The sequence below is a fragment of the Sus scrofa genome, chromosome 5, assembly GCF_000003025.6.
Source record: "Sus scrofa isolate TJ Tabasco breed Duroc chromosome 5, Sscrofa11.1, whole genome shotgun sequence".
Lineage (NCBI taxonomy): Eukaryota > Metazoa > Chordata > Mammalia > Artiodactyla > Suidae > Sus > Sus scrofa.
This window is the reverse complement of record NC_010447.5, coordinates 98,467,361-98,480,024: the sequence shown is the minus strand read 5'-3', so window position 1 is coordinate 98,480,024 and position 12,664 is coordinate 98,467,361. Positions and strand designations below refer to the sequence as shown.

Below are 12,664 nucleotides of genomic sequence, written 5' to 3'. Positions count from 1 at the left end.
CCTTTTCACTTTATTTACCAAGGAGCTAAAATAGAAAAGTGAAGCTCAGTTTTATGTACCTCGTTATGGATTATATTTTGGAATTCTTTTTAAATCTTGATTCTAACAGTTTTTTTTGGTTTTGATTCTTTATTTCTGTTTTCTTGTGTGTTAGGTGTCCCAAATTTATGTATGTAAGCAAAGGTTGTACATAAGCAAATTGATGAATAAATGTGTGCCAGAATTTTCTAACTTCTTTAGAAACTTTTCAAAATGTTTGGTGCTCTTACTCAGTCAATCATCTAGCACATAAAATTGAACTCACTGGAGACAGACTAACAATTAGTCAGGATTCTGAACAAAACATTACATTAGAGTAGTTTATCTGTCAAGTCAAAGCTGAAGTGTATCAACACTTCAAAATCGGCTCACAAAGCAGTTATAATTTGATATAACCACTCATTTGAAAAGTTTTTTTTAGAATTACATTTCCAAGTAAGCTGGTGTATGATAAGGAACATAATAATGATTTCCCACAAATTGATGCTTGCAGGTGTAAAACACAACCTCTGAATTTTTGATAATAAAAGAATACCTTTATAAATGGTTTTTCATATTATTTGAACATCAAAACTTGTACATATTTTAATAATTTCCAAAAAAACCACTATTTTCCCTTATAAAACTGAACTCTTTACATGATCTTTGAAGAACTTTATCGGAGTAATATGTCCAGTTTAAAATCATACGTTTTAGGAAATGAGAAAAAAGAGCTAGAGAGCATTTAATATAACTGGAGGGGTGCGGAAATTGTTTTTAGGGTAACAATCTAAAGAAGTTGTCATTATTGATTCTGGAAAGATAAATCAAAATGACTGCCTTTGAATTTAAGAAAAAGCTCTTTATAAGGTGACATCCTCTTCCCTACATGTTCTGTATCTACGTGGGTGTGGACTGATGAAAAAAAATGGACTTTATTTGTTGTAAAGGAAGAATTCACACTTAGGGAAAATGTCTTTGCTGGTACAGTAGATCAAATACTAAGAGAGGTTACCAAGGGTTGTTAGGTTGCTATGAATTCTTTTTTTTTTTCCCCTGTCTTATGTCTTTTTTGGGCTGCACCCATGGCAAATGGAGGTTCCCAGGCTAGGGGTCTAATTGGAGCTGCAGCTGCCAGCCTACACCACAGCCACAGCAACATCAGATACAAGCTGTGTCTGAGACCTACACCACAGGTCATGGACAGCAACGCCAGATCCTTGACCCACTGAGCGAGGCCAAGGATCAAACTCACGTCCTCATGGATGCTAGTCAGGTTTGTTAACCACTGAGCCATGATGGGAACTCTGATTGCTGTGAATTCTTAATCCCCAGGGAATCACTAAATCTTTATAAACAACTATGCAATTCAAATGAGTTAGTGGTGCTTGGTGCTGAATCTTTGGAAGAGATGAAAGTTGTGCTGTTTTTCTAATTTATGGTTCAGTGATTTTATTGAACCAGATAGAGCATCTCAAATAGATACAGTTACTGCTCCCTAAATGAGGCACAGAGACAGTAAGTTTCTAAAAATTTTATTTATTACACAATCATCTGATATATTTTTAAAAAATTATATTTGCCTTCCTATGGGCTCCTATACCATGCCGCACACACATCTATTGACGTATTTAATACGTTACATTGGGTTCTATATTTCTTTCACAAGACAGTAATTTTTTGAAGTTAAGATCATGGTAAAAATTATTTGCATTCATAGAACTTAGCACAGTGTTGAACTTGAGGCCTGCAATTAAATGTGGTAGGTGAAAGGAAAAGAGGAAGAAGGCAAATAGGGAGGAAGAAATTTCTGGCTCATGTCCTAAAAAGCTGATCCTGTAATTTTGGCTTGTAGCCATAAGGTGGCGGACATGTGCCACCATGAAGAAATTCATTTGTTTCCTTTGATTCGCTCACTTATGTTATACACTATTAGGAGATTTTCTTTTCTTTTCCTCCAGGGCCATGATCTTTTGGGAGTTTTGATGACTAGAGAAGATAGTGAATAATCTGAAAAACACCTCATATCATACATATTTGTCAACTGAACACCTGAAATTTTAGCAAGGTAAAAGCATATTGATGCCGAAATGGAATATTATCTGACAAATTTTCTTACTCTCAGAGCCCTAATTTGAAGTTAATCTAATAAAGTATTCCAATTTAGCTGAAAATATTTCTGCACTTTCAGCATGTCTCTGCTTTAAAATTTATGCATATTTTCTTTTGGTGGGAGGCAGAAAAAAGCCCATTTTTAAAAAACTAGCTGCATTCATTGTGGTCCTGTAAGATATCACTTCATGTATATTATTTATTTTTTCTCTTGCTTTTAAATTTATTATATATATATTTCTTTCACTTTTTAAAGGTGAGGAAAAGAAGTAACCAAATACTTAAAGAATTTGCACAATGTTCTGCATAAATTTATGGGAAGAACCAGGGATTGGAACATAGTGCGGAGTTTTCATAGCTTTGGGCCCACCCATTCGAATTTACCCATGTAAGATATTTTTAAAATTCTTATTTGTTGATATCATAGATTTCATTTCTCTTTCAATTCACAGTCAATGTTGAAATGATCCAGCTGAGGATGTATCTATCAGAATTCTTATCACAATGTATTGCAATCATTCACTTGCTTATCTGCTTAATAAAAAAGATTGAATTTTCCAAGGGCAAAGTTCAGTCTTCTGTCTTTCTAGTCCCAGTTCCTGGTAAAGAGTATAATAGGTAGAAAACACTCCATATACATGTTAAATAATTTAGCAAATAAAGGTTCTTTTATCAAAGCCTAGGTGTTTTTCCTCCTGACCCTCCCTCCATCCAAAGATTCAGAAATACTTTTCTTAAAGTGGTAATATATTTGCAGCAGATAAAGGTGGTTCCAAAGCTCACTTTCTCCTGTAACTTCATCTGTGTTTAGGTGTCAGGATGCTGTGTGTTTCAGGGGAGAGGGAATCAGGCAAGGTAATTCAGTCCTCTTGTCAGCGGTTGAGTCAGGAGTATGTAAGCCATACAGTGCAAAACAAGGGAAAGTCTGAACGGAGTTTACTGCGAGAGGTTTTCTTGCCTTTAAAAAGCAAAGTAAGGAAAAGGTTTGTGTGCTTCTGCTGCTGCATGTTTCAGTGTGAGGATATGATTGTCCGGATCTGCCTCCGTCATTTTAATGACAAAAACCAAAATAAAGAGAATGGCAGGAAAGACAGGTGGGAGAACTTTACAGTTTATCTTTCTGAAGTAATAGCTTGTGAAAGCTCCTAATCCCTTCTAGCCAGATAGATGATTCAATCAGAGCATTACCTTATCTACCATGCGTTCACCTCAATTTATTATAAATTTTCCTGTACAATCAAATGTGGGCACAAGAGAGACAGGGAACTTTCCTCCCCTTCACTGGCAAATAGCCAGAAATTTCTGCAACAGTTAGGGAAGGATCAGATGCCACTCCTTGGAGCAGATTTTTCAGTTGTTCCATTCAGGTCCAGAAGAAGCTTTAAAGAATTACTCACTACCTATGTTAGGACAAGAGAGTGGCACACAATCTCCGGTGTACTGGTAAAAATGTAATGACTGGTTTCCCTAAAACAAAACAGTGCATATTGATGAATTTATTATAAATTCTGCAGATATCAAAGATGTATAGCAAACAGTTTACAAATAGTGATAAAGTATATGATCCTCTTTACTGTGACTTGTGTAGCCAATTGATTCCCACATAACACACCATTTAGTTTTTGTCAAACTTGTGTGTCCACAGGCAAGCTAGAGTTGCAACAGATGAATGATTGTCATTCCAACATGACTTTTGGTCGATATTTTCATTTGCATTACGAATAAGACAAAATGAGGCTACAAAGACATATGTTGGCATTTCACTCAATTGCTAGTGACATGACCAACATCTTTGCTGAGTCAGATAATGGTTTTCAAATACTAGAAGAATATTTTCTCAATATTGTGTGCTGTTCACAATGGAACAGATACAGCCATGAAGTTTACTCTGCAATGTTAACATTTTCTCCATCCCTTAAGTCTGGACAATTAATAAAGCAATCAATCAAGACTTGGTTTTTAGGGTTTCCCAATTACTCTGGTGAAAATATTCTTGCAATGGCTGACTTTAAGCCACTGACATGATGACAAAGAGCCAGAATTGGGAAGAGGTGTTTAGAGCATACTATATTTTTCTGACATAAATAATATCAGAAGCAAAGATAATTGTAAGATATATTAAAACAATTAGGAAGTGACAAGGTTTCAACATTTAATACATATAAAATTTACTGAATTGTTAATTTATGATTTAATTTTTAACAATAGCTTCTAACAACCAGCTTGCAAAATTCCTGGAAATTAAATGATCATTCCTTGTGAGCTGGTATGGGCCAGCTCAAACACACTGCTGCACCATATGTTTCATCACAGAAATAAGCGATTCATTTTCCTGGTTCAGTTTAGCTAGATTTGAGTAACAAATTACTTAGACCCTCCTGTTGCTATCAGATGTATTTGTTTTTTAGGCAAGTAATGCTACTGGCAGACTATTTTTTCCCTTTCAAGAGTTAATGCCAGTATACACCAGATAAAGTAGTTGAGAATCAAAATCTAATTAACTGTTCATGAGTACCACAATTCCAAATTTACCCCTAAAATTTAGCTATTATGACTTCTATGATAAGTAACGATTGAAGTCCCTTTCAAAGAATATATGTCAGTCAAGTCCTGGTAATTGGGCATTTGTTATTTTGAGGGTTAAAATTTGAAAATTATTTTTGTGCGATTATGAAATAAATATAGGACTGACTTTAATTATGTTATTGTAAGCCCAAAACATCATATAAATTTTTTGTTTGCAGATCAAGTCTGGCCTTTTTGTTAAATCTGATGAATATATCAGGTGATTTTATTTTTATTCAGTCCAGATAAACGTAGTGACAAATATAGCCTTGACTTTTCAGATTTATTTAAATCATACAGGAACAAAATTAAGGGGTTGGAAAGTGATATCAACAGTTTTACAATACTGTTCTATAATTTGTCCTCTTCCAGTCTAGATTCAGAAATAACATTCTGTTATACTCCTATTCCTGTAGAGAATTCCTGATATTTATAAAACATTCCTTATTGGGGATGTTTTCTCAAAGTCTTGATTGCATGCACCATTTCATTTGTTTTGTTTCAAAATAAATCAATGGAAAGAAAAGAAACTACAGAAATAATCTTTCCCTCTTTAAATTTCATATTAAATAAAGGATGATTTATTTTTGAACCTGAACAACCAGCTGGTATAAAAGAAAGGATACATAAATTTGGCATTAGATGAAACAATATCTAATTCTGTTCCAAGCTTTTGAAAAACACATGGGAATTAAGTGTCATTGAAACTGAACCCTCTCTTATCTCAGTAGGGTCAGGAAACAGAAAAATAAATCTTTTTCCATTGCTCTAGACTAGGATCTAGCTGAATTTTGCCCACTCTGACTTACTGACTTGTGTTTACAGATATATTACAGTTGAATGCATGAGCAACTACCTATATGGGTTTTAAATAGGAGAAGAAATAATTTGGCTATACTGCCACAGAATGTGTTCCAATCGTTATAGACATAATACTATTATTCTTGGTCAATTTGACAAAAGTATCTAGGCAGGTTAAGAACAACCTCATCTATTAATTAATTATTCACAAAATTGAGAAAAATGGGGCTTATTATTCTGACCTCTATATTTAAACTCAGCATTTCATTTTTTTGGTATTCGCAAAGACTTAACTTGGGAAATTATTTTTAATGTTAATTTTTACACATATTTTCTTTACTTTGTCTTCATAAATATTTACAACAAATCTGTTACTAAGATTTTTTTTCTGCTTCTGTATCTCCACTAAAATCCTTGTGAAATAGATATTTTATCAGTAATAATTTATAAATATCTCAATTTGAGAAATTTTTGAATACAAGCACAATTCAAAAGTTGTATTTTTCAGTATTTCTACTGGTTATTAACACTTAATGAACATGCTGATTTTTTTCCAGAAAATGTATTAATTTTAAAGCCCTTTTCCCCTAAATGATTCCTTTAGAATGTGTTTTGATGAAGAGAATATACATCACAGGCCTATTTCATTTGTCAAACCTATGATGTATTATGTGCATATAAATTTTGATACTTTCCAAGGCATTTAAAAAGAAAATTTTATTTGCCAATACTGATTATTTGCCACATAATATGACAATGGAATCTGGTATACTGGAAAATCCTTCAAGTGCCCAGCATAAAGGAGAAAGACATTTGTAGGAAAAAATTATGGAAAGTTTTTTTTTTTTTTCTCTTACAGATAAGTTAATACAAAATAAGCCAAAAGCAGACCTGATGGCTTAGGGAAACACTCCAAGATATTAGGTTACAGAACCTGCCAAGCTGCCTTTCTCCTTTCCTCTCATTAAAAAGCCAGAAGACCATAAAAATTGCCAGATTTTATTTAACCCCTTTTTTTGGGTCTTTTCAAAATAACAGCTGTCAATTTCTCCTCTCACTCTGCAGCAGAGTCGTAATGATGAAGAACAGAGATATGGAATCTGTGATGATTAATTTTGCGTGTCAACCTGACTGAGCTAAGGGATGCCCAGATTGCAGGTGAAACAGCGTTTCTGGATATGCCTACGAGGGCGTTTCTAGGAGAGATTCACATTTGAATCAGTAGACTTGGTAAAGAAGAGCCACCCTCACCAGTGTGGGTGGGCATCTCAGTTTGTTGAGGGCCCAAATAGAACAAAAAGGGGGAGAAAGGGTGAATTATTTGTTTCTCTTCTTAAGCTGGGACATCTGTCTTCTCTTACTCTTGGACAGTGGAGCTCTTGGTTTTTGGCCATCAGACTCTGGTACTTTCACTGGAGCCCTTTTTGTTCTCAAGCCTTCAGTCTTGGACCAGGAGTTATACCATCAGCTCCCCTCGTTCTCAGGCCTTCTGATTCAAACTGAATTACATTATCCACTCACCTGGTTCTCTGTCTCTCAGAGAGCAGTTGGAACCCCTTAGCCTCCATAACCATGTGAGCCTGTTCCTATAATAAATCTCTCCTCAGAGATCGCCACATATCCTATTGGTTCTGTTTCTCTGGAGATCCTGATGAATGCAGTTACAGACGGCCTGGTTTCACATGTTTACATGTTTGTTTAGGTTTATATATTTGTAATTGCTATACATTTATATAGTGATTACTAGGTGCCAGGCAATGTATTAAGCACATTTACAAACATTAACTCATTTGGTTCTTGCAGAACAGAGTCAGTATTGAAAGCTCAACAGTTTATCTCAGAGCCTGTGCCCTCAACATATTTTCAGGTCTAAGATGTTGGGCAGGTGCTGGAATTTCTGTAAAATGCAGATAAAAATGGTATCTTTCTAATATGTTTTTGAAGAACAAACAAGTTACTGTATGTTAAGCACATAGAGCAGTGCCTGGCCCTCAGTAAGTAGTAAGTGTCAGCATTTCATCATTCCTACCTGACACCGCCCCCCCCACTCTTCCACTCTTCCTCCATTCTGCATCAGAATGGTGACCTGATTACTCTTTGGCTTTTATTTTTTAGGAGCTGTGCTAGCAGCAGCATATGGAAGTTCCCAGGCTGGGGATCCAATCAGAGCTGCACCTGCCAGCTTATGCCACAGCCACAGCAATGTGGAATCTGAGCCACATCTGCAACCTGCACTGTAGGTCATGGCAACACCGGATCCTTAACCCACTGAGGGAGGCCAGGGATTGAACCCACGTCCTCATGAATACTAGTTGGGTTCATTACTGCTGAGCTACGACGGGAACTCTCTCTCTCTCTCTCTCACTATTATCAACATTTCTCTTTCTTTTCTGTACATGTTTTTTGTTTTTGTCTTTTCTAAGACCTATTGGCTCTCAAAGTCAAACATTCAGACTCCCTGAGCAAGAGAGACTCCACGATTTCATGGATCAACGTCAATCTATGTAAGATTGCTAGCTTTAGAGTCAGTTTCTGAGTAATCTATATAGACTGCGAGCTTTTTAGTCTGATACCTAACCCTGGCCACATGATCTGGGGTGAGGATGGCAGAGTCATTAAACACCTTTTCTTGAGATAGGAACAAATGCTTAATATATTCCGCTGTTATTGACTATAGAGATATGATGGGTGCTACATTTTTATGCCAGACTTATATTCCTTTCATTACAAATATGCTTTATTCATCAATTTAACTAATTGTGTAGCTTGTTTGAGATCTGGCCAAAGCATGCTCAGCCAGTAACCCTCTGATCTACCTCAATATGTAATTTCCTCATTATTCCAGACTGCTTTGGCTTATGCACAAGGAAGCTAGCCTGATATCATTTTAGATTAGATTACTGGTTTTTTTAATTGAATAATTTTGTTTATTTGTATTAGGAATGTAGAAAGAAACTTCTTACACTGTTCAAATATTATTTTTCATTTGCATGCATGAGCCATGTTACCTAAACTAATATGAGAGTTTACAAGTAGAGCAGAGCCTTTTCTGAGACAAAGCTGTCATTCAGAGTTAGGAGTGGGTGATAACATGGTAGGAACAATAGTCTCCAGGCTTTTGTTTGGATGCATTGATTTGAGACAGAGAAAGAAAACATGAAGATGGAGACTGAGGTAGGGGGTATTTTCTGTGACAACTCCGAGGTCTGGGTGAGAGCCTCATTAAAGCAACGGTTTCAAGCAGAAACTGAAGATGCTTTTATAAGGGATTCTCTGAGGCAGAGACACAAACTGTATGGGCTTGATGGGCAGGTAATGAGAGAGAAAACAGCTTCAAAAAATTGAATGTTCTCCTCATCTGTAGACAACAGGGCAGTCTTGGCCCAGGAACGGTGAAAATTCACTCGGTTCCATACTTGTCACCTTTTTCTTTGGAATCTCTGGGGAGAAATGGGAGACATAGCCATAGTTATTCCAGCATATAGCAGTGGTGGGAGCTGTGGGGAGTCAGCATCTTCAAGGGGTGGACATTAATGAAGAGATTTATGTAGTACACGCAAGGTGCTCAAACATAATGTCTGGAATAAATGCTGAACTGAGCAAAGTAGTGTCCGTGAACACATCTGAGTTACCCCAAGAATGGGGAGGTGCAATAATATAGGGATGGGACTGCAGATCAGAGACTAGATGGGGGGCAGAAACATAAAATTGAATTTGAGTTATGATTTTTTATGTGACTTATGTTGAATCCAAAATGTGGTTGAACCTGAGAAAAATATTAGTTACATATTGATGTCAAACAAGGTATTTCTTAATCAGGGTATTTCCTTCACTGAGAAAAATGTAATTGTACAAAAGGGAGAGATTATAAACTCAAAAAGAGGGCATAAATGGAAACAATGAAATAAATTAGGCAGCTGGGGAATATGTAAGGCAACTATTTAATTTTAATTACATAGAAGGCCCCTGTTGGATTTTTCTTTCCTCAATATTGAATGGATTTATAAATCATATAATCAACTTTTCAAGCTTCCTTTTGATATTTTTTGTTTATAATATACAGAGTAAAAAGTTAATCCATATATTTAACCTTTATTAAATACCTAAATATCTGGTTAAAAAAAAAGTTAAACCAAGTGTAAGCTTTTGTATCATAAGGATTATTATTGACACTTTTTTGCATGTTTTGACTTAGATCCCTTGCAGTATAGAAAAAAAGAAACAATATTTGATGTGTGCCTCCACTTCTGGTATGCTCCGAGAGTCACTCTACTTGTTTCATTTAATGAGTTAAGATGTCCAAGACTTATTCTCATTCTCCCTGTAGCTATGACTCTTGGAATTTTAGAATAATACAAATTAAAGCAGAGACTAGGTGGGTGGAGGCAAGTTTGATTTGATGACCATAATACACCGACAATGATGCTGATGATGAAGCCACATTTTGTACAGTGCCCCATAGAAGTTAGAGTGTCTTGATGTTTTTCAGTTTCCTCTCAGTTCCTCTTCTTTCTATAATAGCCACTAGAGTCACCAGAAAGGGTGAAGGTAAAGGAAACATTTTAGGAATTTATTTCAAATTTCACATTGTATCTTAATCAGTTTGAGATCTTTTCTTTTCCAGGGGCCTTGTTCATTTTTTCATTTTCCAAACATTATGTGACTTGGTATCCTATGCCCTATGCCATGCCCCTATAATATGAAACACATGGAAAAATCATTCTTTACCTCTTTTGATAACCTATGGCTTTATCCCTACAATATGTAAGCCAGACAGACCACAGTTTGGAGATAAGGTAACAGTTCTGGGAGCTTTAAACAAATTACAGTGTCCTAGGCACAACCTAGATCACCTGAGATTAGGAAGTTAGCTATTCTAAAATTAGTCTGAGATCAATGAGCCACAAGTTAGAGACCCACTCAGCTATGGAACCATGCTCTTCTGGAGCCCTTGAAGGTACCACTTTGTTTCTTGGTTTATCTCTGATTCTATAGCTGACCAACTCTTCTTCTGATTCAGGCAGACTGTGTTTAGATATGGTAATAGACTCCCTGACTTGTAAGTTATTCAGAATTCTTAAGATGACTTGGTATATATATATATATGTCCTGATTTTATCATGAATTGATTTATAGACTTATTTTAAGATGGACATCTTGTTTTCTTTTGGGATAGTTGTTGGGGGGAGACAGGGTGTATTTATTTCATCACTTGTAGAAAAATATAGAATGATAATAACAAAGGTACAATAACACAGGCATTATTTTCAAGTAACTAATATTAACATAGTACCTAGAACATTTTAGGCTCTCATGAAATTTTAATTCCTTTACCTCTTTGCTGTAGAATTGGTTGAATAGACTTTAGGAAGAAACAAATATGCCTGATATTTATCTCCATAAAATAATCTTTGTACATTACCATAAAAATACTTGACATTTGCAACATCACAGGGAAATATTAGGTTTTCCTAGACTTTCAAAAATTGTCTAGTTTGTGCAAACAGGGCAGAGAATTTGAGTCAGGTTACTTATGACCTCTTTAGCAGGCCATCCTCGAAGACTTGGACCTGCAGAAACAGCTCTGCTACCTGGGAGGGTGACTCTGCAGATACTAGTCTCCATCGCAGAAGGGAAACTGGGATCCATTTTCTCACTAATGAGGGCTTTCGTATCCTGTCATTGTTCTCCTGACTTTCAGGATTTTAATTTTCTTTTCATTCTCTTGGATAATGTAGTCTAATAGAAAGTTTTATTAATAAATTGGGGAATTAGGTAGAAAAAAGTAAGGTATTGAATTGTTTGAAAATTCTCTAAAGTTTATGGAAAATCTCCTACACAGTTTAGACAGTTCAAAAGCTATTGAAGCTTTCCATTCAATTTTCAAAACTTCTACACAGGGGGTATTTTTATTTTTCTATTTAATAGACTTCATAGTTTATCTTCAAAGAAGGTTGGCTTTGAGGCACTTTATGCTGCTGCTTTGGAAGAATCCTTTTATATGTGTTGACTTTGATGTTTAATTATTACAAAACAATCAAATACGATTAAATTGTGTTGATGATTTCTTGAATTGTTTATCTGCTACTTTCATTACAGTTCATTTTAGTCCAATTATCATATATCCATATTTAGTTATGCTTTTTTATGCTGTTACTGTTATGAATGAGGTATATTTTATCACTTAATTGGAAAAGATGTAGGGTGCTTTTAATGTCTTCTAAAATTCTTAATTTTAATTAGTCAAATATATGAAGAATGCAAGAGTTATGCTAGTCAGGTTAATTTTAATGCTGTCAATTATCAGAGAACTCATTTCATCCTAGGTTAAATAACATTTCTTTTAGCTGAAAAACCCAAAGCTACTCTCATTTTGAGCAAGGCTTATCTGGTGTCTAGTGATGTCACTGAGGACCACATTTCTTTCTGTCACTCTGTTTTTCGTGGATTCAAATTCGTTGTAAGAGTGTCTCCTCTGTGGCTTCAAGATGGCTATCAGCTACTCCTGGGGCTACACGATTCCGTAAGCATGTCCATCAGCATTCTCTGTGATTGCTTGATTGCTTAAGAATCACTATGAATGTCCAATTTAGGTCACATGTCTCATCTAAGTCAATCGTCATGTATTTAGATATGAAATACACTGATTGGTTTGCATAGATTGCAAGATATACCCTGGTTCCAATGATGGAATCAGCTTCTGGGGAACCTTATTGTTCACGGAATTAGTGATATATTGCTCTATTTCAAAATATATCAAAACTTAGTGTCTTGAAACAACAACATTTATAATTTCACGATTTCTATGAGTCAGGAATATGGGCTTGTCTTAGCTGGGTTCTCTATTTCAGGACCTCTCACAAGCTGGAATCCAGGTGTCATCGGGGACTGTGGTCATCTCAGAGCTCAACTAGGAAAATATATGCTTCCAAGCTGTATGGCTGTTGGCAGAAGTCAGTTCCTTGTGCGTTATTGTTTGGAAGGACTCAGATGCTTGCTAGCCATTGGCTGCAGGCATCTCTCAGCTCCTCACACATGGGCCTCTCTAACACGACAGCTTGTTTCATCTAAGCTGCAAATCAAGAAGGCAATAAAGGATGCTAGCAAGAAGGCAGTCATAGGATTTTTACAACCTAATAACAGAAGTGTCATGCTAACACTTTGGTCA

General features: G+C 35.7%; 1 long non-coding RNA gene across 1 annotated transcript in view; it reads left to right on the top strand.

Annotated features, from left to right (window-relative positions):
- Positions 1–12,664, top strand: part of LOC110260826 — a 348,389-nt gene that overhangs the window by 158,302 nt on the left and 177,423 nt on the right. Inside the window, exons 4-5 of the long non-coding RNA XR_002344343.1 lie at positions 1,980–2,086; positions 2,387–2,518. This is a non-coding gene — a long non-coding RNA (uncharacterized LOC110260826). The remainder of the gene's footprint in view (positions 1–1,979; positions 2,087–2,386; positions 2,519–12,664) is intronic.